This window comes from Rhipicephalus microplus, unplaced genomic scaffold (genome assembly GCF_043290135.1).
Source record: "Rhipicephalus microplus isolate Deutch F79 unplaced genomic scaffold, USDA_Rmic scaffold_12, whole genome shotgun sequence".
Taxonomy (NCBI): Eukaryota; Metazoa; Arthropoda; class Arachnida; order Ixodida; family Ixodidae; genus Rhipicephalus; species Rhipicephalus microplus.
Window position 1 is genome coordinate 44,411,880 of NW_027464585.1, and position 23,410 is coordinate 44,435,289.

Genomic DNA, 23,410 nt, shown 5'->3' on the forward strand with positions numbered 1-23,410 from the left:
AGAACAGATTGTTCAGTGAGAAATCAATGAGAACCACGGCGCGCACAGCGCCACCCACGTTTTCTGTCATGTGACTTTTTCAATGCGCTGCCGAAATACTCTCCCGTCCCGGGATGATTTGGTTACTCCTGTCAAAATGGCGGCACCTGGTTCACCTGTGCGATATTGTTCCAGGATCAGCTTTTACGACAAAGGAGTGAAGCAGTTGGCTCTAAATGTGTTCGGGACACTGCGTAAGGAGGGTAGCAGAAGTGCAAGCATGAGCTCTCTCAATAAGAGAACGACTGCATTCATCAACGTCAGTGAGCGTGAGCTGTACAAGTGGGTAGCAGAGCACGATAAGCTTGGTGAAGTACTTTCCCCCAAGACGCTGTCTTGCCGTGGCAGGGGTCGTGATAGAGAGCAGCTGCCGGACGACTTCGACTTTGATGTGTTGCGCAGAGTCATGCATGATTTCTATAAATGGCGAAAAATTCCGACGGTGCGCAAGCTCGCTGAATTCTTCAAAGAAGATGACTCGCTGCCGTCCGAGTCCGTGACAACTATTCATAGGATGCAGCTCAAGGTAGGCTTCCTCTATAAGAAGCGTTCCCGAAATTCGCTCCTGATTAAGGCCACTCACATCATCCAGTGGCGACGCAAGTACTTGCGCCAAATTAAGAAGGTTCGACGCCAGGGACGACCCATCTTCTACACTGATGAAACCTGTGTGAATGCAGGGCACACTGTAAGCCGTGGGTGGGTCGAGGAGACCATTAAGTCCGCTGAGCACACCAAGAAAGCCAACCTGACGATAGGCCCCCTTAATCCCAGTGGTAAGGAAGGTCGCCTCATTATTACTCACCGTGGCAACGAGGACGGCTTCATCACAGCTGCCGGTGAAGTATTTCGAGCCAGAATGAGCACAGGCAACTATCATGATGAAATAGACGGCGCCCACTACGAAAAGTGGTTTAAAAAAAAAATACTGCCGAATTTGCCACCAGAAAGTGCCATTGCGCTTGATAATGCACCTTATCATTCTGTAAAGCTTGAAAAGGTACCCCGTATGAGTACGTTGAAAAAAGACATTCAGGCTTGGCTCTCTCTGAAGGTTGTGACCTGGAACTGTGACAAGGTGAAGGCAGAACAGATGAAGCTTCTTCAAACCGTAAGTACGGAGGTATCACAATGACTGCATTTCTGCTGATGCTGGTCACACAGTCATACACTTGCCGCCATACAACTGTGCACTCAACTCGATATTAAAGGTTATGTTGGAGTGATATTAAAGGTTATGTTGCAAAAGCCAATACACACTTCAAGACGGAAGGCTTCGATGCTCTTGTTTGGAAAGGCATAGAGCAAGTCACTGCTCAAAAATGGAAAAATTAAGTGAGCCACGTAATAGAAGTGGAGGATGACATGATGAAGACTGATCACATCATTGATGATGTCATTGATGACGACCAACGAGTCGTAGTGACCTTGGTCGCTGACACGACAAGCAGCGATGAAAGCAGCATGAATGAAGATGATGATCAGTCTCTCCGTTGACTGGTTCCTGAGGACAGTTCCACAGATATTGTTACATCGCGATCTCCTGCTTATCAGACGTGTCACTTGCAACAGCTTTGGCAACTGTCACCATGGAGCCTTGCACATAACCGTCCAAAAGCCGTCACGGTGTTTTACTGCCATTGAATGCCAAAACAGTAAGTCTTGAAAACTTATTCGCCGAAGTGTCAGAAAATGGGGTGCACCCTACTTCGAAGCCCATTCTTGTCACCGCTGCATTCTTTGTGTGTCGCATTTTACTTCAAATACATCACTCATCTGTGCTCATTTACACCGTTTTCCCAGCCACACCATGCCAGTGTTGCCTTTACGAAATATTTTGAAGAGTTCGTGTGCTCCCAGTCACGACTGCCGCGCCCTTCACCAGCTACAGCTCCCAGCGCTGTGTGTTTTAATGCCATCGATGCCGACTTGACAACTTAAAAGCTGAAGCGTCGAAAAGCAGACAGTGTTGTGCAACTTACCTGAAAGCCAACTCATGCCTCCCCTGTGTTCTTCGTGTGACATAGGATTGCTGTGCCCCATGGCGGCTACAGCTGCAGCTCCCAGTGCTGTGTGTTTTAATGCCATCAATGCCGTAGAGGGAACTTCAAAGCTGAAGCATCACAGTGCAGACAGTATTGTGCTATTTACTTGAAAGTCATCTCTTGTCGCCCCTGTGTTTTTCAAGTGTCATACGGTTGCTTTGCCTCGTGGCAGCTACAGGTACAGCTTGCCGTGCTGCGTGTTTTAATGCCATCGATGCCGAAATGGTAACTTTAAAGCTGGAGCGTAGAAGTGCATACAGTGTTTTGCTTTTTACTTGAAGGCCATCTCTTGTCGCCCCTGTGTTTTTCTTGTGTCATATGGTTGCTGTTCATTTCGTGTATCATATGTCAGAAGCAGTTTATCATCGGGCTGCACTTTCTTCTTCGGTTTAAGGGACACATCCGCAGATCATGCTTTCATCGAGTGCTGTCTTTATGTGCGGGACACATGCATCCTCCAGTGTTGAAGAGCAAGAGCACAGTTTATGAAAAATACAGACAATATGATTTACTAGCCTGCTTATCATTAGAACTGCCGGATGGCTGGTTTGAAGCAAGCTGACCGCTGCTGTTTTGCTTGCTATTGTCCTTACAATCACTCTTCTCAGGACTTCCCAGTTCGACTGAAAGGAGCTTGCTTAGGCTGTCAGGAGACAAACAATAAACAGCGATGTTTTTATTAGTAATGCTCTCGACATATGGGATATATGTATGATGGTAGTGAACTGCAACATGCGGAGGTAATTCCTTTCAATGATGTTGCAGTGCTTGGAGGAGAAGATGACCTTTTCACACCAAGTAACTCTAGGCTTTAGATGTAGAAGAGTGCATTGTCACAGGTTTGTAAAAGAGCTCTTGCATCATCTGTTCAATGTATAGGAATAAGATTTGAAAGTGTTCATGCTCCTGGCGTGTCTTGCCCCCAAAGCATTTCTGCAGTACGTCTATCTACAAACAATAGTGCTTATCACAATAGTATAGCTTTGGAATGTTAAGATGGGTCACGTGTAGTACTGAGCACCAATCTAATGTCATGAGCGTTTACTTGTCCAATTCTTCCACCCAAGAAAACTGCATAAGTAGTATAGCACAGCTCTCCTTGACTACATGCAGCTTCAAGCTCCCTTCCATCACGTGACTCGTGATTCAACAATAATCAGTTGACAGCTCATGTGTCCATTCAATCGTTGCATCTTGTGCTTCATAATTGCTCAGTTCACTAGACACTGTGCCTGAACCTTGCAGTACTGTAGAGTACAGCAAGGTTCAGTCCTCGACCACTTCCTTGTTTGTATTTTTTAATTGGTGACCTTCCTTCATGGGTGGGTCATCCATGCAACTTTTTTCCAATGGCTGCACGTTTGCTAAGCACCATTACCGAAATGAACAAGTTGTGCCTTCATATGGAGGGTGCCTCTTGTGCACAACCTACAAGAAAACAAGATTGCAGCTTCATTAATTGTATTTTTACCATACTTATGAAATGACCTTACTGTACAAGTGTGCAAGCTCAGTCGAGTTGTTTTTGGATCATGACTGTTTATCTACATCATTTTTCAACTGAGGCAATGTTTCAATGTACTTTGGTCTGTTTTTAGTGATCCATACCTTCCTTTGCATTGTGTTCACTGATTGTGACTACATGTCTTGTCAATGTTAAAATTGCCATGTTTTACCATGTGTATACCTCTAAATGTTATTGTTTTTACTTAATTTGATCTAAACTTTATTTCTCATGTAGCAGAGGCCTTGCACCTCCCTTTCACCTCCACTGCATCCCACCCCCACGCACGCACCATTGGGGAAGAATCAACACTCTTACACCATTATTGATTGGTTTGTGGGGTTTAACGTCCCAAAACACTCTTACACTATGTAAAGCCGATACCCTCCGCTGTATTGTGTTATGAAGCTCTATGTCATCGTCCTGCGCACATGGAAACAATTACACAGATCATAAACCCCTTCGTGAGCATAGGCTGGCAAAAAAGAAATGTGGTACTCACTCAGACTCGCATTCTCCTGAGCCGAAATCACTCGGACTCACACTCAGGAAAACTTTCTTGAACCGCACTCCCTCGGACTCGCCAAAATATCACCCAGACTCACTTAGAATCATGGTTCTGTCTGAGTTGGAGTGAGTCCGAGTGAGTTCATGAGCCTAGAATTTGCGTTTTCAGCGTGTCAAAGCTCTTACACCAACACCTCAGGTAATCAGTAAATTTTTGGCGCCTTTGATTTACTACCTTCGAATGCGAGTTCTGAGGGCCCGCAAACGAGTCAGGTAATTTTTCTGGAAATAGATGGGCACACAATATTAATTTGTTAAGAATATCTTTAGAGGCGTTAGCAGTTTCGGGGAGGGGGGCAAGGCACTCTCTTACTTTATTCATGCCTCTGATCAACAAATATTGAAATGGTATATGAACGACACTTCTTTGCATTACGTGTGAGTAGACGTGAAGATAAACGTCACACAAGGTAAGGCTTGATAGTAATGCTGTAGGTAGGTATAGGAGAAACCCCGCCGTGCTTCTCCCCATAATTACCCCACAGATACAACACGCGGGTAATTTTTATCCATTATTTTATGACTTCTGGCTTTTCCTTTGTAATTATTACACGCCATTCCGCCATGTTCGAGCAAAAAAGTTACCCATAGAAAAACTTGACTTCTTCTAGTTCACTTCCCGCGCGGATATCTTCTTGGATTGCTTTGCGAACTCCTCACGAACGGCGTACCGTATTTACTCGCGCGATTTCCGCACCTCTAACAAGACTGCAGCTTCATTACTTGTATTTTTACCATACTTATGAAACGACCTCACTGTACATGTGTGCAAGCTCAATCGAGTTGCTTTTGGATCATGACAGCGTATCTACAGCATTTTTCAATCGAGGCAATATTTGAATGTATTTTGGTCTGTTTTTAGTGATTCATACCTTCCTTTGCATTGTGTGCATTGCTTGGGACTAAATGTTTTGTCAATGTTAAAGTTACTGTGTTCCCCCATGTGTATCCTTCTAAATGTTGTTGCTTTTTCTTAATTTAGTCTGCACTTCATTTCTTCTAACGTAGGCCACTTTCATGCATTATTGTAGCAGGTGCCTTAAAGGATGCATATATAATGATGATAACGGCATGTTGGAATCACATCGATTCATATTGACATGTCCACATGCTGATGCTAAGTGACCCAAGCTGATAGCAGAGGTCATATAAAAAGATATAAAAGCTCTTGGGACATGTATCCTGGCGTGTCTTACAATCACACTTACGAAATGGCAAAGCAATATGTATTTAACAAGCTGCGTTAGACACAATAACAATGAGAACTATTAGGCAATGATGCCAAGGAAGGCATAGGGGATAGTTAATAAAAGTAATTGCAATGTTAAATATGAAGAAAGAACAGTGGACAAAAAGATAACTTGCCACCGGCAGGGACCGAACCTGCAATCTTTGAATAATGCGTCCGACGCTCTACCACTAAGCTACAGTGGCGGTCGTCCCCATTTTTCTACCTGTTTGGTATCACGCAGCCGGTGATCCCATTACAAGCTGGCAGTTGACCAATTATCCCTTGCATACTACCCGAAGGCACCAAGTTTGCCAGAATGAGACCCTCGCTATGAATGAGGAAAGAATTGTGAATATAAGGGCTCATTTTCTTTGTAGTTTGATAGTGACTTTTAAAAATAAAAACTTTGTAGAAGATGCAAATGGTGTGACTGGAGTAATACCGTATTTAGTTGAGAATAAGTAGGATGACCTCTCGGTGCTCATGTCTTTCTGAGCTGGAAGAATAACTGAACTAGTTACCTTACAATGTCACCATAATATAATCAAAAAGGCCTGAAGGTGCAAACATATACGTACAGGTACACTTGGGGGGCACTAAATATGTGCTTTCAATCTTCTCACAACATATCATTTAATTGAAGGACAGAATATGCTTTTGTTGAGCTTTACATCGAATGTACAAAGAGGCCTCAGCTATTCAATGCATCCCATGCCCTCTATGTATTATAAAGTGGTACCATCGAAAAACTGCACGTATGCAAACACAGGTGTGACAGCGGCTAGGTAAATGAGAGGGGGGGAGCCTTTAATGAAGTGTGGTTTTCCCTGAGGGATACATTGATACACCGCCTGATGTGGGCTATGCACACTTCACGAGAACTAAGTGGAACTTCGTGTTTGTGCAAGTGCCACTATCACAGCGCATGAGTGAACCTTGAGCGTGAAACAACGAGCGCAAAAGTGGGACAATAATGTACGGCACACAGGCGTAGCACTGGCACAGTTTAAATAAGCAGTGCCATTTCAGTGGTGTTGCATGTTTGTTATTTGCTGTTCATTGCTGGTTAAGTGATAATGAAGACTCACTTGTTAGTCGGAGCTGCATCTGTGTTCTATTTTGTTGTCCTACTTTTTCATGATGTTTCACACTAGGATGTACATTGTACAATGTACAATTGTATGCGAGCATATGGCTCGCATACAATCGGAAAACCTTGAATTGTGCTTGGTCTGACAGTCAGTGTTCAGGGAATCAAGCCTTCCTCTCAATGCTTGATTTTTGACAAGTTTATATTTTGCTAATGAAAGAACATTCTTGTTTTACCTAATAGTCGAATAATGTAGCCCATTCAGGCACATTGTCCACATATTTGAACACTACTTCTTTGTGCATGTTCACTCGAAAAGTTGCCGCGAAAGAAGAAGAAACACCGAGATGCAAATAATTTAGCTTTTCGAAGGCATCACCATATTTGCCGAGTTACTTCACATTCTAGAAGCGACGTAAAAAAATACAATCTTTGTTGGTTCACAGTGAATACAACCAGTCACAAATCGCACACATACTTCATCTTACTTGTGATTCTTTTCATGACAAAGTAGGGCATGAGTGACTTCACAGTACGCTTACAATTAATTATGAATCGATACAATTTTGGGATCTTGCTGCAGGTAGGGCTGACGTCGATAGTGACTTATTTTCTGCAAGTTACTTTTGACGTTTGACCTACCTGTATATTGGAAGATTGCAAGAATCGTATCGATCCATAAGTCAGGAGACACTAATACAACCACAGACCGATTTCCCTTACCAGCACATCATGTAAAATTTTGCAGCCCGTTGTACTCAAGAACTTAACCACATGCTTCTAAAAAAACATTCTGGTTGATGTTTGACATGGTTTCAGAAGAGGCTTATCGACAGTCAGCTTACAGAGATGGTTCATGATCTCTCATTAGGTATTCACAATCATAATCAAACAGACGCACTTCTATTAGACTTCAGTAAAGCATTCGACTATGTGTGCCATACTGAAATTGCCAAACGGTCCCATCACTGCATAGACAAAGAGCTTTTTATTTGATCGATCCCAATTTGCACATCTAACACTTGTTTCTTTATTTTGTCTTTTTTTCTTGTGTGTTATATATGTTGTACCCACCCCCTCTGTAATGCCCTACGGGCCCTGAGGGTATTCTAATAAATAAATAAATAAATTCGTCATAATCAAAAACGTCTCATCTGCACCTGTGCCGGTGAATTAAGGCCTCCCACAGGGCTCAGTAATGGGCCCGCTGTTATTTTTGATTTTCATCAGTGACATAACAATGTGCATTGATTGTAAAGTTAATCTTTTCGCTGATGATTGTATAATATATCAGGATATACACAACAGTGAAGACCACGTTTTACTCAATAGCACTCTAACGAAAATAACCGATTGGTGTGACAGGTGGCAAATCAGCCTAATACAAAAAAAATTTCATTTTTAAATGAGCTTTCATATTATGTGATACATTGTGTAATGTGTTGATTATAACCATAAATAAAAACATTTGTCAACCGGAGCTTATTTGCGTCTATGTGTCTGCTTTCTTCGTCCCAGTCGCACTGTCTGTATGCAAGTATGAAACAACTCGTCCAATTCCAAAAGGTAAAATTCCTATTACAGTGTACTCACGCAGTTTATGAGAATAAGGAGCAGCACCTGAGAAGCTTCTGTAGTACTAGAATCGCAAGCAGTCCACCATGGACGAAAATGTGGGCCTAAGGCTGCAGATGGACATAATTTCCTTGAAAAATTGCTGCAGATAAAATACAGGTGGGCTTGGCAGCTGTGACACAATGCAGTTCGCTTACCCGTTCCTCCCAACAATGCAGGTGTTCCTTGTAACTGTCGCTCGCCTGCTGATGCCCGGCCTGGCAATCACTTCGTTGGACCCATCATCAAACTGCACCTTCCTGCCTGGCAATGGCAAAGCAGGCACTGTCCCGCACCCCTCTGCTACCGCTCCGACGCTGTTGCCAGCGCCGTGGCTAGACTACTCCTCCCCCACTTCACCTTGGACAGCCCCATCGAAGTCAACATCACCACTCTGAACATTTATATGTCGCGAACGGTCACCGGCGTCAGCTTGTGGGCTTGGCAGCTGTGACACAATGCAGTTCGCTTACCCGTTCCTCCCAACAATGCAGGTGTTCATTGTAACTGTCGCTCGCCTGCTGATGCCCGGCCTGGCAATCACTTTGTTGGACCCATCATCAAACTGCACCTTCCTGCCTGGCAATGGCGAATCAGGCACTGTCCCGCCCCCCTCTGCTACCGCTCCGACGCTGTTGCCAGCCCCGTGGCTAGACTACTCCTCCCCCACTTCCCCTTGGACAGCCCCATCGAAGTCAACATCACCACTCCGAGCACCTATATATCGCAAACGGTCACCGGCGTCAGCTTGTGGGCTTGGCAGCTGTGACACAATGCAGTTCGCTTACCCGTTCCTCCCAACAATGCAGGTTAGTAAGCACAGCAGTCTTTACGCAAAAAAATAAAGTGATTACTTTCTAGTCCAGCTGCCGGGCCCACTGTGTCTTGTCGCTATCATTGCCGAGTGTTTACATGCCATTTACTCCATACTCTTGTTGTTATCTGGTGACGTTGAAACTAACCCTGGTCCGGAAATGAATGAAATTCTTGCAGAACTCGGAAAGATTAGCGCTGGACAAAACAAACTAATATCCGATTTTGAAGAAGTAAAGCAGCAACTCCTCACAACCGACAAAACATTGTCGGATCTAGGAAACCGTATGACCGAACTAGAACGCCATTACCAAAATATTTTGCCCATACGAGCTGACATTGCCGAAATTCAAGCCGACACTACCGCAACCATGCACTTAGTTTCTGAACTTGAAAAACGGCTGGATGACGCAGAAAACCGGTCACGCCGCAACAACTTAATCTTATATAACCTTCCAGATACTAACGCCAAATAAACAAATACTGAAACAGAAGAACTTATCATCAACCACTGTCTTGAACACTTGAGAATAAAAACTGACCCGGAAGAAATTGACCGAGTGCATCGCCTCGGCCGCCACACCAATGATCGTTGCCGCCCGATAATGGTCAGGTTCACATTCTACAAAACCGAAGAAAACACCCTCTCAAATGCCAAAAAGTTGAAAGAAACAGATTTGAGCACTGGCAAAGATTATTCCCTCTCAGTTCGTACTTCCCGCCGTCATCTCGTTGCTTTCACCAAGCAGAAATCAAGTAAATTTCAGATCCATTTCAAAACTTCGTATATGGGTTCCAAATGGTACATTTTCGACCACGGATCACAATCGGTTATAGAAGTTGCATAGCTATCACCGCGCTCGCAGACTAAACCGCACCACCGCCAAATCCAAACACGTAATGAACTTTCTTTTTCTGTTATCTTTACTAATGTTCGTAGTCTCATGCCGAAGTGCCAACTCGTGTCGAACGTTGTGGCGTCTTCCAACAGTAATATTTTGGTACTAACAGAAACGTGGCTAACCGATGAAGTTACTGACACCAAAGTGCTCCCGAACTTACCCGATTATCAGTTATTTCGCACTGACCGCAAACGCGGCCAGGGCAGGGGTGTGATAATCGCTGTTGGCCCAGAAATACCCTGTTCTGCTGTCGACATAAAATCTACCTTTGAAATTTTGTGGCTGGTTTGCCACGCTTCTCCTCAAACATTCCTAATCGGGGTGTGCTAGAGGCCATCGAGCACCAATACAGGTTTTTCACGTGATCTAACCAATATAATGAGCACACTCACGACCACCTACCCTAACGCTCACATTTTACTTTTTGGGGACTTTAATTTCCCGAAAATTGATTGGCATAACCCTGCACCCTCGTCGGCATACGATGTCGAAACGCAAGATTTTATAGACGTTTGTTTGACTTTTAAGTTATCTCAACTTGTGTCAGAGCCCACACGCATATCAGGTGGCTGTGCTAGATTTAATACTAACCTTTTAATATTTTTTTTTAACCTTTTTTGATTTAATACTATCAGAGACGTCCTAGATTTAATACTAACCGACCGCCCAGATTCTTTATCGTCCATTCCATACCTACCCAAAATTAGTGACCACAAAGTAATACATGCAGATTTTTCCTTCCCTCTTGAGTGGCGCGACAAACTCAAGAAAACAATTACCTTATACGATAAAGGTAATTATGAGGCCATTAACAAAGAACCCAAAAACTTCTTTCCAGACTTCGAACATAGCTTTCACTCTCCATCTGTGAGCGATAATTGGGAGATTTTTAAAAGTAAGATGAATAAACTAATTAGCAAATTTATCCCCACAACATAATTCCGTAGCACGCCGCAGAATCCCTGGTTTACAAACAAACTAAAGAGACTAGCGCATAGAAAAAAGCGCCTTTTTCGTGCAGCAAAAGCAAAAGAGACGCCTGAGGCTTGGGCGAAATACAACGCAGCCGAAAAAGAATATACTAGCGCTATTAGTAACGCAAAATATACGTTTTTGAACCAGGATTTACCAGGCATGCTAACCCATAACACATGTAAATTCTGGCAGATCGTGAACCCTCGGTCTGCCAACATCATCTACCTTACTAATGATTCTGGTCACATTCTCTCAGATGATCAATGTGCTGATGCTTTTAACAGTGCATTTTCATCTGTATTTACTAACGAATCTAGTGTACCTCCTTCTCCTGCCCCGGTGCTGTTGACATCCTCTATGTGCTCAATTGTTTTTTGCGCAGGTGGTATTGCAAGTATTATTCAAAACATTGAAACTGTCCTCATCAGGTGGTGTCGACGATATTAACTCAAATGTGTTAAAAAATATCCATGACACCATCGCCCCATTTCTGTGCTTGATGTATGCGCAGTCACTCTCCACAGGCATTCTTCCAAATGACTGGAACATGGGCAAGGTCGTTCCCATTTACAAATCAGGTGATAAGAACTGTCCATTGAACTATCGTCCCATTTCTTTAACAAGCGTCCCATGCAAAATCATGGAACATGTCATCTACTCTCAGATTGTAAACTTTCTAGATTCCAACAACTTTTTTCACCCCAGCCAGCATGGTTTTAGGAAAGGATTCTTCTGCGAAACACAACTAGCAATATTTCTTCACGATCTGCATGCTAACCTTGACAACAACTTACAAACTGACACAATCTTTCTAGATTACGCAAAGGCATTCGACACAGTACCCCACCAAAGACTAATGCTAAAGCTATCCCAGTTAAACTTAGACCCAAGTGTACTAAATTGGATCAAAGCATTTTTAACTAACCGTTCTTAGTTTGTGCATGTCAATAATAAATCTTCTGCTTACCTCAAAGTAACATCAGGCGTACCTCAAGGTTCAGTTCTTGGCCCCCTCCTGTTTCTGATATACATCAACGACTTACCCCTCAGTGTATCCTGCAAAATTCGCATGTTTGCAGATGACTGTGTAATCTATCGGACAGTAACTAACACTCACGACCAAAATCTTCTCCAGAACGATCTTAACCACATTCAAGAATGGTGCGATAATTGGCTTTTGTCTCTTAACCCTAACAAATGCAAACTTGTTACGTTTACCCGTTGCAAGAATCCTTTAATTTTTTCATATCATATCACCAATGTCCCTGTACAATCACAACCATTCTACAAGTATCTTGGTGTCACATTGTGTTGCGATCTCACTTGGAATGTGCATATTACTAACGTCATTTCATTGACAAATAAAACTCTGGGCTTCTTGAAACATCACCTACGTCATGCACCAAAACATGTGAAGTTGCTGGCATATCAATCCCTCATCAGATCAAAACTCGAATATGCCTCCCCCATATGGAACCCGCCCCAAGCATACCTCATTAACGACCTCGAATCTGTCCAAAATCGTGCCGTTCGATTCATTCACTTCGAGTACTCATACGACATCAGCATTTCATCCTTGAAAGCACAATCTGGTTTATCACCCCTCTCTGTTCGCCGCCGTATCGCCATCCTATCTCTCTTTCATAAATTTTTTCATTCTTCTCTCAATGCAGCTCCTTACATCCTCCCCCCGACATACACTTCACACCGCACAAGCCATCCACTTCAAGTGTCCCGTTATCGCAACAGAACTGCCACTTTTTCCGCTTCTTTTTTTCCCCACGCCGTCAAGGATTGGAACAACCTTCCATGCTCCATTGCTTCAACCACCTGCCATCATCCTTCGCGACAAATGTTACAAATCACCTGTGCTGCGAAAACTAACGTGTTCAAATGTTCTCTTTTCCTGTGTATCCACCCCTTATGTAATACCCCCCAGTGGGGTCCTTAAGGAAATAAAAATGAAATGACTGAATGAATACTTATTTCCTACAGGTCGTGCCGAGCAACTTGCAAACCTTATTTATTTAATGAACATCTCTCTACCAAACCTCGACACTTAAGCGTTATGGCACTGCCCACATGCAAGTGACTGCTCGTAATATTTAAACAAAGCAAGCTGTCTCGTTGCATCACATGAGTCTGCGCTATTTGGTAACACAGTTCACACTTTACGCGTATATTATAACACTCAAAACATCCATTTTCAAACAAGTATTTTAAGTGACAAGTGCGGTACTAACCGCACACAGCTCGAGACAATAAGTGTTGCACCGGGTATCGAGCAAGGCACTTTCATAGCCATCTAGCCTGATTACTCAGGATCAATGACAATCGCAAGTGCAACGTGCCCAGTGTTAACGTTACAGGTAGCGGCACCTCACATGCTACGCCTCCTTTATTGATGTCTACTTACAGATACAGCATTAGACTGCGCGATTCTGCACTCCTCTCTCTAACTGGTTATGAAAAGGAAATGAGGAGAAAAATCCCGACCCGCAACTGTCTCTCCTTACAAGGGCACCTCAACAGGTCAGCAGTTGGATGAGGTGGGAGAAGGGGAATGAAAGAGATATGAGGAAAATAGAGGATGATAGTAAGAAGAGAACCCGCACACGGAAGTTCAGAAGAAATAGGAAAGATGGAAACGGTCAGATGAGATCGAGGACGAGGTGCGCTGACCTGGCGAGAGCTACAGCACCGAAGATGAAGGACGACACACTGAAAACTGTTCAGCTTGAGTTCTTTGAAGTGAATTCTGTGTGCCTAGCGAGAAATCCGCAGCATATTAGGACGCGATCTGTGCTCAAATATGGCTTGCATACTGTTACAACGCACAGAGAGAGACAAGTAAAGCACTGGAAATAGAGACATCATTTCGTATCGAACGCCAGCGGCACTACGCATGTGTATACGAAATCTGATGAAGCGTGGTGCTTTTATATTCAATTTGGCCAGTGCGGTGCTTCCGAGCACTTCCTGTCGAAGCTTCTGAGGAAGATCATCATCATCATCAGCCTGACTACGTCCAGTGCAGGACAAAGGCCTCACCCATGTTCCGCCAGTCAACTCGGTCCTGTGTTTGCTGCTGACAATTTATACCTGCAAACTTTTTAATCTCATCTGCTCACTTAACCTTCTGTCTCCCCTTAACCTGCTTGCCTTCTCTAGGAATTCAGTTAGTTACCTTTAATGACCAGCGGTTTTCTTGTCTACGTGCTAAATTGTGTTTACGTGTCTGAGAAACAAGTTGAGTGAAATACAAACATCAGTTGAAAATTTTCGGGTCACTCAGAGCACGACGATGACTTGATAGATTCGAGGCGAGCGGGAGCCATTTTGGCCGCAAAAACGATGCTATTACGTAGCTGAAGTCGCTGGCAGCCGTGCGCCGATTGCTTCTTCATTCATCGATTCGCTTCCGGCATCGGCGCCGACGCTGTAGATATCTGATTCGTCCAAAATGGACGTTTTGGCCACCGTCAACGGCAGCGCCGACACCGAGTGAAGCCGGCGTACGAAACGCCAGAAAAATGGTGCATATGTTTTGGGCTTTATTGTGTGCAGCCACACAGCCCATCGCTTGGCCTCCTTTTCCCCTCTGGGAATAAAAAAAAAGGGCTTTGCCTGCCTTACCCCCAATGCTGCATCTAAAAGAGCAGCACCTGGGCATTTTTCAATGCCTAATCCCTTCACCCCTTCCCCCAGTGCAGGGTAGCAAACCGGACGTGTGTCTGGTTGACCTCCCTGCCTTTCATTTCTTCCCTTCCTTCTCCTCCTCCTCCTCCACAAGCACGCGATTAAGCGTGCAATGACGCTTAATGCCTCAGAGTTTCTGAATGTTTTTCTGACTCTGCAGTTTTGCGGACATGCAGCGCCACCAGTCGACGCAGCTTTCGGTAGTGCAAACCTCAACTCTCCAGCACAGTTTGCTACGTAACCAGGTGCAACTACAGCATATGAAACAACAATTGAGCTAAATTTTAGGTGTATTTGCGCATTGAACACTTAGAAAAAAAGCTACGAATTTATCTCCGCTAGTCGAACGTGTCACCGAACCGCCGTGAAGTGCTTGCTGGTTCACTCGCCAGAACGACGGCGAAAACAAGAGCAGACGAAAGAGCTCCGCACTGTACAAAAAAAGGCCCGAGTTGACGCTACTGTTGTGTTGTGAATTTTAATGGACGTAAAGGACTTAAGGTTTACTTATTTAGGCAACTTATGTGAAACAGAATGCCGACAGTGCTAGATACGGGTCCTTAGGAACGTATTGGGCAAGGGAATTACTCGCATTTTCCACAGCCATTCGCATGAGAAAGTGTGATAACGTAGGTCTCCTGTGGTTATTTTTTAGTAGCTTCAACGGCTAACCACAGTGACGTCAATTACGAAGCTTTACAGAGTCTCTGACGGCGGTGCATGCCGTGCAGCAGTAGACAGGTGACGTGCGCGGTAGACATCACACACACAACGAGCACTGATAATCTAAAATTGCCCAGCATTACGCCTGAGGCTTGTCAAGGCTTAAAGTTCCGGCTTTAACTAGGAAATGAAAACACGTACGCGATACAGGTCAACCGCAAAATGATTGCTGCAACAATAGGCCTTTTTCTTGCCGTTGGTCTCCGCAAAATTGCCTTTCGTTGTACATCGAGAAAGTGGGCACGCGTGTATCCTTATCCGTAGTAAATACAAACGAATGACAACCATCGACAGAACATTGCAGCATGTGTAATAAAACAGTTCCACGCACAGGAATCAAGAGATGAATGCAGAATGTAACTGCAAAAGTGAAAATCGTCAGGGCTGTTCGTGCCGGATAAAGCAAGCTTCGTACCACTGATCATTCTGTAACGCATTTAAGCATTACAGAACGAAAGTCTGAGTGCTTGCCTCAAACTCCATGTCATGCGATGCTCGCATGCACATAAATTGCCAGTTGCAGTACGCCGAAATAACTAAAACATCTGCCGTATTTATTGTACCCACAGTTCGTTTCGATGAGCTTCCTACTTTTCTGAAGCGAGGTTAGATTGAAGGAAGAAGTTTGCCAGGTCCTTGATTTTCAGAAAACCGCATCTCAATACCAGCGAAAAAGAAGGGCCTATGTATATTCGCTTGCGGACGGCTCACTTTGCACTACCCGTTTATGGCCAGTGTGTCGATGGGGGTGGCCGCGTTTTTTGCAGTACAACCTGAGCAGAGTCTGACGTCTATAAAATAATCAACCGCCAATGAGCCGAACTCAGGCGGCCCGGAGAAACTGGTGAATCAAGCGAGTTGGACCAATTCTGTGGCAAAGCACGCGGCGGCGAAGAAAAAAGGATTGCGGTACTTTCCCCATTCTAGTGACTTTAAGATCATGAAGGCTACCATGCTGATGGTGCAATTTGCATGTGACAATTAAAAATGGTTTAGCGCTTTTATATTACCCTACGCTCATTAGGAAATGTAGCATCAAGGAAAATGTCGCACCTCGGGAAACAGCATACTTACAGCTTTAGAAAAATTACCTAATATAGTGAGAGGATTCAGACCAACTTTGGAAGACAAAAGCTAGCTCACCTGTTTTTTTCGTTTTTAAATTCAAACAACATGGCCATCAGCATATCCAACAAAAGTATATGATCAGGAATTAAAAAACAATACATGATTATCTACTCACACTTCAAGCATGATACGTCTATTTCTTCCTATTTTCTGTGTAGACTTCACACATTCATATACTTTTTCGTAATCCACATGTCTAAATTCTTTCAAGCCATGCATGATACTGTTCACTTATTCCCAAAATTTCACTTGTTTCACTGCTGTTCATAACAGCGGTTTTTATTTTTAAATGTTTTTTTGGCTTGTACAGTGTCTTTTCTCTTCCTGGTTAGCTCGATTGGTACAGAAAATGCCCACAAATGGGTGATTGTCTAATTTACTTTTCTTAAACCTTACACCAACTTGTGGATCGCCGCAGAACTCATTTGCATAAACCATATGTACTTCATTAACTTGCGTAATGTGCACAACGCTACTTAAAGGGGCATGAAAGTCAACTATTAGGTCGAAGTTGATTGTTGAAATGGCGGTCCAGAAACCTCGTAGTGTTACTTTAGTGCCAACGAAAAGCCTATTTTGAAATAAAATCACGTTTCAGTGGTCTACCCCAGGTTAGCGCACTTCAAATTACCAGCCAAGAAGCGAACCGACTGGACTGACTCACGTCACTGTTGCCGTGCACAACGTTTTGCAGCTTTACTGCGCCAGTAGTAGCAGACCGAAAGCAGTGGGAGCCACTGCAGCAACAAAGGCCATTGATCATATTCCCACCATTGGCTTCGAGATCGCAAACGCTTTTGTTTCAACTGCGCCACGCTAGATGGTACCACCTGTACTGTGCCACCACGCGATAATTTTTGAACCACTCGCGCAGTTCCGCATAGTAATGTTCGGCGGTTCTTTTTTTCATGAATCAAACAGAAACTAACAAGCAGCATTTTATTGGGTCTCTTGATGCACGAAATATTCTTTATTTAGTGCAGTTACATAGATTATTAGTGATTAATTGTAGGCAGTTTGTCTGATGTTATCGGGATCATTTCGAAAATGTCCTATTGCGGCGCTTGTGTTTTTGTGCATTTACCTCAATTTCTCAGTAAATAGGACACTGTTGTTGATAATATTGTCATTTTAGATATTGTCACACATTGAGCTTTCACTCTGACGTAAATTGTTATTTGACTTTAGTGTCCCATTAAGAGCCTGTTGCCTAAATGTCATTCTATATCATGAAGAAAATATGTGCACGAATACCTGAATGTTTTTTTTTATATATTACTTTCACATTGGTCAGTGGTCCATTTATTGTTGCAAGAGCGCTACAGAGCTCGTTTTGCAGAAATTCCGGTGTTGGCGTCACTGGTTGTCAGCAAAAAATCATCATCTTCAGAAATCATCATCAGAAAGATGTAAATAAAATAAATAATTAATATTTGCGGATCTGAGTAGGATGAAACTCGAGAGTGAACTCAGGCTGTTTGCTTTGCAAGCTGGTGTTATATCACACAGCCAAGCACCTGTTTAGAAATACAGTTAAAATAACTTTCTATGCTTGTAAATGCTGTGAAAATGACGTTCATGCTTTTCCAACACATGCCTCTTGCATACAGATTTCACAATACGACATATGATATTGCAGTAATATTGCGTGGTATAAGCGTACATTGCCAACGGACACCAGAACATGTGATAATCAGAAAGATTTCATGGTTTAAAGCTGGCCACCCATTACAAAAGCCCACACGTTACTGGACGTTTTCAATTAACACCATGTAGTGGATGCATGGCAAGTTTGAAAACGTTTCACGCACATAATTACTCGTGCTTTCGAGCATGCTACCCATTACACACAATGCAAGCATATGCGAATGCTTTACTGACACGAGTCCCTTTTAAACTTTATCGGTTACATTGTAATAATCTACAAGGTAAACTACTTGAAGCAACATTTTTATTTAATTTATTTATTTATTTAACATACCTTACAGGCTCTCGTTAGAGCATAGGGTAAGGGGGGCTTACAGAAAAAAAGAAAGAAAAATGAGAACGTATACAGTTCAAATATACAAATAAATGCAACATAACAGCGACACTAATAACAGTAATAGAACAAGGAAAATACAGTCACCAAGTATATGCACCTCCATACAAATGTCTATGAAATGATGCTAGATGTAGTGAGAGAGTAGTTTCTCGCGGAACGGGTTGTTGTTAGTGTCAAACTATCACGTCGGGAAGATCGTTTCACAGTGAGATTGCCTGTGGCAAAGCAGATAAGTTGAACGCGCGTGTTCTGCCAAAAATACGCTTAAAGCTGCGCTGATTTCGCATGCGTGCAGACATGCAATCCGGTGTGTGTAGAGGGAAAGCGCATGGATTTCTGCTAATAATGTACTTGTGAAACAACACAAGGAGGGCTATCTTGCGGCGGATATCCAATGGTTGTAAACCGATCTCGCGTTTAATTTGAGATATACTGCTGTGACATTGATAGTTCTGAGTGATGAAGCGGGCTGCTCTGTTTTGAATGGCTTCGATCATCTGTATTAAGTAGTTTTGATAAGGTGACCAAACTGGTGAGACATATTCTAAATGTGGACGTACGAATGTTAAATAAGCTATTTTGCAGATGCTCGATGTGAAGTAATGGAGATTTCGACGTAAATAACCTAGTGTTTTGGATGCCTTGGAACAAATGGAAGTTATGTGGGAAGACCATGAAAGTTTAGAGTCAATAATAACCCCTAGATATTTGTATGATGTGGTTCAAGATACTTCACTATTTTTAATCTTGTATGAAAAAGTAGAAATCGAGGTTTTCCGGGAAACCGACATTATTTTACATTTTGAAGTGTTCAAGCTCACTAACCACTTATTACACCAACTGCAAACGAGGTCTAGGTCACCTTGAAAGGCCTCATGATCAGAGGGAGATGTTATGGTTCGATAAATGACACAGTCGTCTGCAAACAGGCGTATACGGGATGAAATGTTAGTTGGCAGATCGTTGATGAATATTAAAAAGAGTAGAGGGCCAAGGACCCTATCCTGCAGCACTCCTAAAGTGACTTCTGCGATATCTGAATGAGAATAATTTGCAAATGTGAGCTGTTCATGAAATGAAAGAAAATTTCGAAGCCATGATAGCGTTAAGGAGTCCAATTTAAGAGAAGACAGTTTGGAAATCAGACCACAATGGGCGACACGGTCAAAGGCCTTCGAAAAATCGAGGAAAGCGCAATCCGTCTGTGTGTTCATGTCCAAGTTAGTCTGTAGATCTGTCGTGAATTCAAGTAGTTGTGTATCGCAAGAGAAACCTTTCCTAAAGCCATGTTGGGTGGAACTAAAGAAATTGTTTGATTCAAAATGACTGTAAATGTGAGAAGCAATGATATGTTTAAGTAATTTACAGCTGATAAAGGTTAACGAGATGGGACGATAATTTTCAACCTGATCTTTACATCCTGCTTTAAATATGGGAATAACTTTTGCGACTTTCCAGTCCCTAGGAAGCTGACCGGTACACAAAGACTGTCTGAAAATGTGAAATAATATTTGAGAGGACATGGAAATTGTATTTTTTAGTATCTTTGGATTGATATTATCTAGACCACTAGAAGTAGAAACTTTGAGGTTGTTGATTAGTTTAGTGATGCCCTCAATGTTAATATCTACGGGTGCCATGAAAGGGTAATCAAGTTCCGGAAACTCAGGAATGCTAGAATGATCTTCCCGTGTGAAAACAGAAGAAAAAAAATGTGTTGAATGCAATTGCACACTGGTCTCTTGGGAGAGGTAATTGATTTTTGCCTTTCAAAGTAATATCTGTCACGGCAGAAGCAGGTGATAATTGTTGCCAAAATTTTCGGGATTGCATTTTAATAATGATGGTAGGTCATGTTTAAATTTAAAGTACCTACTTGTCTTTAGCAGTGAGTAACGCACAAGTATAACTTTTAAGACACTCGTTATATAAATTCCAAGCAGAGACACTACAAGCGTGCATCGCGGTCCTATACAGCCATTTTTTTCGATTTCTCAAAGTTCACAAATATTTGTTAAACCATGAGTTTCTCTTATCATTAGATATGGCAATTTCAGGAACATATTTGTCGACTAATAAAGTAATCTCCTCTCTAAACAATGACCAATTTTCATCGACGTTACGACTTGACAATGAGGGCAAGAATGTGCTGTGATAGAATTCTTCCAAGTCAGAATTCATACAACTATAATTGGCCTTAATCTATTGGTCTCTAATCACTTTTGTAGTTTTACCCATAACTTTGAGAGGAATGTTTATTGATAATTGAACGAGCTTATGGTCACTAAACCCTTCAAGGCAAGAGATTTCACCTACATTATCAGGATCTGAGGTAAGTAATACAAAATATTATTGCCCCATGTTGGCTGGCTGATTATTTGAGCGAAATTTTAAAACATCATAAAATAAAGGCATGCACCAAGTGGTTGAAGTCTGCACTAAGGACAGAGTATCGCTATCGTGTCCATATCTTAAAGGCAAAGCGTAAGGGTCCCCGAATTATTTGACTAAGTAAATAAGTGTGTTTCACTTTAGCTCGCGTAACTGCAACAGTGCGAACACTGACATTGCTGTATCACAAGAAACTACTTTCAAGATAAAGTTTGTCAACAAGCTTGATTTGCGAAGCACGTACCCCTTGAAACATCATTTTTGTTTTTCTTTTTGTGTGAGCCCGTCGCTGATTATTGGTGTACGATTGTCGATTGGCGCGACTACTAATTGGTTTCTGTGTTAATTTTTTATTGCACAATTGTGAACCGACCCTACTGCTGTGCGTATTGCACTTCTTTATGGTGGTCCAACCTTGTTTTAGAGGCGAAGCAACTTAGTGTTGCACAATGTACGAATATTATTGTCGCGGCGCACCTCGTCATGGCCCCCAGTTGAAGTAAAACATCTGTGGAGACAGCACCGTCTACAGAGCGTGCATAGCGCGTATACGGAAAAAAAGAATAAAAGGCCACAACATCATAAAAAAAACGACATTTAACCACCCATCATTCAGAGCATATGACACAACAAAAGGTTAACAAGAATAGTAGAATAAAAGGCTCTTAAAGGTCCCGTAAACCACCTCCGACATTTTTGCAAACGTTTCAAGTAAATACGCGCATCGTGTACAGAATGTTGTCACCATCAACCATTCTACACGTGGCAGAGCTACGAGCCGCCGGCACGTCACAAATTCCAAGAAACAATATCTCCATATTTCCAGGCCTTCCGTGCCTCCGCCACGACGCGCCGTTTCAATATTTCTGACGTGCCAATTTAAATATGCTGTGACTGGTCGAGCAAAAGCCTACGACTTCCAGTGAGTCTGCAAGCAGCTGTCCCCGCTGCTTGTAGTTTGGGGCATTGCCAATGTGCATGCGCCCGCTCACGAATCAGCTGCAGAGGTCGTCTGGCGTGTCCCCGTACGGGTACATCGTGCTGGCGATCCTTTGAAGGCATGCGCGCAACGCAGGGTCCATACTGGCACAATTCAAATACTCCGCCAGATCAGCCTATAGGTGGCAGCACCGCCCCGCGAAAGTGTGGATAGGCGGTAGGCGACACGTATAAAAATACACGCAGCAGTGCTTCATTGTGTGCAGTCTGAGCCGATTGTCGGCAGATAAAATGCGTTGACAACAATTTACTATTAATATCTATGCTCATCTCTACTGAATCGGTGGCATGACTCCTATGCAATGTTAACATTACTCGCGAGTTAAGCGCATTCTGCCTTTCATAGGAATGCTAACCCTTGGTTGTTTATCTTCAAGCTTTCCCATTAAATCACGCCTTTGCTGTGTTGTTTGTCCGTGGTTAGCTAGTGTACCGCCTGCTACACACTGCTGTAGTGTGACTGAACTACTTATTTACATCTTTGTCATCCACATACTACAAAAAAGAGAGAAAGGAAGATCTTAGAAAGCCCGCAAATCTGTGCGATTCGTTCAGTACCACTGTTCGCACCTTATGCACGTATGATTTTTTTTTTCTCAATCTGTTCACCATGAAATGTGGGACGGTCGATAAATCTAATCAGAAAAGCTTAGTGGCTGACGGTGCTTTGAACTACACTGCATTTACCACATGTACGCACATGTTGGCGCACCAGTAAATATCTTATATTTATATAAGAGTTCAGCAGAAAGCTTTCATCGATGAATTACGTGCATGAGGGTGTTACAACGAAGGCCTGGTTAGTGGGACAAACAGGTGAAAATTACCACTGCTTTCCGTCGGTCAATAACAATGCCACATAAAGGCTGAAAACAAAGTGAAAAAGATGAAATGTTCAGTGACATTATACGACATTATATATAGGGCATGCCATCTGAATTAATTTTCAACGTCTGGGCTTTTTAAAGCGTTTTTAAATCTTACCGTGCCAGTTGTGCACGATAACTTTGTTTTAAGTACAGTGTAAGTTCCGTAGTCTCACAGTTTATGTGATAGTAATATTTCGATGTAGTGGTACCACGGCCAGATAAAAACAACTAAGGCTCCTCGCATGATCGATAAACTACAGTGCCGTAGTTGTACACCTGCCAACAGCGCGCAAGTGCATGACCTAAAGCTTGTCTCTTTTTTTATTACAACCGAGTCGCTATAAAATGCTGCATTCACCCAGAATTTAGTAGTCCTCGTGTTTAGAAGAATGCCAAGAGCATTTTGCGATGTGCTAGAAATAGAAACCAGCACCCACACCGAAATTATTCTGGTGAATGGAGGGTACGACGACAATAAACAGCACTTTAGAAAGTTGCACTCCCCGATTTTATTAATAAGCATTAGCAGCCGAGAAAGACCAAGTGCTTTCGTACGTCATTTCAGGCATACGTAAAAACAGTTACACTCGCGCTGACATGACCGGACAAACCACACTTTGAGAATGTGCATGACGTACACACACACAGAAACACAACGTGGCTAGCAGACGATGCAAGAAGCAATCCATAATTCACCATTTCAGCCAGTTGCCGCCAGACGCCGACTCTGCTCTATCTCACGGGGCCAATAGACACGGCAGCCGCGGTTCCCCAACA

At 42.9% G+C, this 23,410-nt stretch overlaps 1 protein-coding gene across 7 annotated transcripts in view; it reads right to left on the bottom strand.

The window, feature by feature from the left end:
• Nucleotides 1-23,410, bottom strand: part of LOC119166781 (methylthioribose-1-phosphate isomerase) — a 373,314-nt gene that overhangs the window by 41,179 nt on the left and 308,725 nt on the right. The window lies entirely within an intron of this gene.